Source organism: Furipterus horrens, unplaced genomic scaffold (genome assembly GCF_987537825.1).
Source record: "Furipterus horrens unplaced genomic scaffold, mFurHor1.1.pri manual_scaffold_6, whole genome shotgun sequence".
NCBI classification, from domain to species: domain Eukaryota; kingdom Metazoa; phylum Chordata; class Mammalia; order Chiroptera; family Furipteridae; genus Furipterus; species Furipterus horrens.
This window is the reverse complement of record NW_028327176.1, coordinates 33,492,524-33,496,411: the sequence shown is the minus strand read 5'-3', so window position 1 is coordinate 33,496,411 and position 3,888 is coordinate 33,492,524. Positions and strand designations below refer to the sequence as shown.

At 36.3% G+C, this 3,888-nt stretch overlaps 1 pseudogene; it reads left to right on the top strand.

Moving 5' to 3' along the window:
• Window positions 1-2,350: 2,350 nt before the first annotated feature.
• On the top strand, window positions 2,351-3,013 carry LOC150005952 (large ribosomal subunit protein eL19 pseudogene; annotated as a pseudogene).
• The last annotated feature ends 875 nt before the right edge of the window (window positions 3,014-3,888 follow it).

Sequence of the window (3,888 nt, the reverse complement as noted above, 5' to 3'; positions counted from 1 at the left end):
GCAGACTTGTTTCCTATTTCCACTTGTTACTGATGGAGCCTGCATTGGGCTGGGACAGGAAAATACAGGAAGTTCCAAGGACTCCTGCTGGCTAACTCAGTGTGAGAAGAAAGTCTGCCTACAGAACAGTTGCCTGCCACCTGTTTTGTCCTGAGTTTTTTTTCTAGCATGCATATCTCAGTTCTCATAGCTTCTGGAATCTGCCAAGATCATTCTGGCCTAAGAGCTTTATAGATAATCTTGTAGATACCTAGAATATTCCTTGGTTTTCCACCTACCTTATCTCTTCCTCTTTCTTTAGCCCCCACAATTGAAATGTTCCTTTACAGGGAAACCCTTCCAGTACCACTTGATTATCTGCCCTAAAGGCACATTTCAGTTTTTCTTCCTTGGTGGGCCTTTAACAAATGTAATTGAATGATTTGTTTAGTGCATCATTAATACCTGTTTTCTCTCCTGATACTAGGAGTCATGTAAATAAAAATTATTCATGAACTCCTGTTCAGGCAGTAGCTTTTCTTTAGCTTTATAACAAAATTTGAATTTTGACAGTAAAGTTTTAAAGGATAAATAGATAATGACAGTTCCACTTCTATTTTGAAACATTTACTTAAGTTTTAGTTCTTGTACAAATTTTAAATTAGGTGTTTGTGAAAAATTTGATCAGCAAGTGGTTATTGAGTGCCTCCTATGTGCTACTCACTGTTCAAGTCCCTGGGACATAGTGGAAATGAACCACCATGACAGTGACAATAAAAAAGCTTCCACACCCTCATGGAGTTCATGCATGAGTGGATGATGTAGAAATAAATACATATTTCATAACTAAGGTAATGATAAACACTATATGGGAAAAAAAAGTCTGGTAAAGAGAGAGAGGTATCCTGGTCCTTTACTATGCACTTTATAGAAAAATACTGCTTTCTGAGATGTAGCTTTGAATGTTTGTTTTGAGTCACATATATACGGACCTGAAATTTGAAATGTTCTTTTCAATATCAAAGTCAACAAGTACATATACTTATGCTTTTAAAAAGAAAAAAAAATTATATTTAATAAACCTGTGGGTGCTCCCCAACATCTCAAACTGGCTTAAATTGTGGCACTTTTATTTCCTGGGTTAATGTGTTCAGAGCTGGCCCTCAACACTAAAATTGCAGGAGGAAGGTGGCTATTAACATTCAATGTAATCTTATGTCTCTCATGCTCATTCTTGGGGAATAAGAGTGAAGAATTATTTTTCCTTCAACCTGGAGGATAGACTAAATGAAGAGATTGAACTAAGAAGAAAGAATGTCCTCCAATGAGGAAGAAAATTTTATCCTATCCTATAAATGTATAAGATTAAAATTGATAGCCATCTATCAGAATGGTGTAGTCCTTAATTCTGACTGTACATAATGGTGATTAGATAGGGGCCACCTCTTTGTTTTTAGTTAAATTATGGTTTTTTTTTATTATTATTTTTAGCTTTGATAGTTTCTTCTGAAATTTATAGGAATTGTTTCTTACTATAAATATAATATTAAAATAGTATTGCTTGATGACTTTCAAAATGTATATATAAGACTGGTGAAAATTCTATTATTTGTGAGTCCAAAAGAATAATATAAAGAATAAGTATTTTTCTTATCAATTCAGTTACTTGGCAGAATCAGGATAGAAGGCTAAAATGGAAAGGCAAAAACATTGACAGGATTTTCTTTCAAAGCATTGGTATATTAAGTGAATGTAGGTGTTTAAATAGTAAGGAATGTGAAAAGCTTACCCAAGATTTACATAAGAAAATAATAAACCATGTGCCCTTGGATAGAATGATTCAAGCTTTAAGTTAAATTTATAGATTTAGGGCAATTTAACTCATAATCTCATTTTGAGGAGAGGGGTTGGGGACTTGAAAAATTGATTTTAAAATTAATATGTAAGCATATATTTGCATGAAAGACTAATTTTTTAGAAAGATAGTAATTTGGGTAAGTTCCTAACATGATGCTAAACGTTCTTGTGAAATGACTATTATTAAAGCAGTTTGGTTTTTTCACAGAAACTAGTAAATGTGTATGGAGAAGAATGGAGTCTAGAAATGGATCAAATACATTTGGGGTTTAGTGTGTGATAAATGTGGTATTTAAAACTGTTAGGAAAAGTTAAATTTTTAATAGATAGTGTTGAAAGAACTGATTATACATGTGGAAAAGTAAAATTTGGTTCATCTCACATACTGTTCATAACAGCAAATAATAAAGGGATTGCAATATTATAGAAATACTAGAAAAAGAGAAAATATCTTTATTATTTTGGGGTAGGGGATGTTTTCTTAATCAAGAAATGAAGGCTAGGCGGCAGCAGCCGTGAGTATGCTCAGGCTTCAGAAGAGGCTTGCCTCCAGTGTCCTCCGCTGTGGCAAAAAGAAGGTCTGGTTGGACCCCAATGAGACCAATGAAATTACCAATGCCAACTCCCGTCAACAGATTCGGAAGCTGATCAAAGATGGGCTGATCATCCGGAAGCCTGTGACTGTCCATTCCCGGGCTCAATGCCGGAAAAACACCTTGGCCCGCAGGAAGGGCAGGCATATGGGCATAAGTAAGCGAAAGGGTACTGCCAATGCGCGAATGCCTGAGAAAGTCACCTGGATGAGGAGGATGAGAATTCTTCGCCGGCTACTCAGAAGATACTGTGAATCTAAGAAGATTGACCGCCACATGTACCACAGCCTGTACCTAAAAGTGAAGGGTAACGTGTTCAAAAACAAGCGGATTCTCATGGAACACATCCACAAGCTGAAGGCGGACAAGGCTCGCAAGAAGCTTCTGGCTGACCAGGCTGAGGCCCGCAGGTCTAAGACCAAGGAAGCTCGCAAGCGCAGTGAAGAGCGGCTCCAGGCCAAGAAGGAGGAGATCATCAAAACACTCTCCAAGGAGGAGGAGACCAAGAAATAAAGCTCCACCTCTCTTACCTGTACATAGTGGCCTTGGCAATTACATGGATCAGTCATTAAATAAAGTAGCCTCATCTACCTAAAAAAAAAAAAAAAAAAAAAAAAAAATGAAGGCTATTCACCATGAAATAAAACAGATTGAATTGATTTTATAACATTTAATAACTCAAATGACCAAACATTGTGTACAAGAGACTGCATGATATTGGTGGCCAGATCCTATGTTAATAATTTTATAAGCATCAACCCATTAACTTCTGGGTAAACATGCCCCTAATCACAAACCTAATAAGTGATGAAGTAATTTATCCCCTGTGATTCTGGAGTTCTTTACCACAACACCAGGAACAAAGTCAAGAAAAATGTAGTTAGGCTCTGTATTCATTTTCACTTAAATTTATCCTATACTAAATAGTTTTTGCACAACAAAGGAAAACATAAACAAAATAAAAAGACAACCCACATAATGGGAGGGACGTATTCACCGATATATCTGATAAGAGGTTAATATCTAAAATTTATAAATAACTTTAAAAGCTCAACATCAAAATAACAGGCAACCCAATTAAAAAATGGGCAAATGACCCAAATAGACACTTCTCCAGAGAGGTCATACAGATGTTCAATAGACATATGAAAAGATTCTCAACATCACTAATCATCAGAGAAATGCAAATTAAAACCACAGTGAGATATAATCTCACACTATCAGAATGGCTATCCACCAATGAGTCAACAAACAACAAGTGCTGGGGAGGATGTGGAGAAAGGGGAGCCCTTGTGCACTGATGGTGGGAATACAGATTGTGCAGCCACTGTGGAAAGCAGTATGGATATACCTCCAAAAATTAAAAATGAATCTGCCATTTGACCCAGCAATCCCTCTTCTGGTGATACATCTGAAGAAACTGAAAACACTAATTTGAAAGAACATAAGCACCTCTATG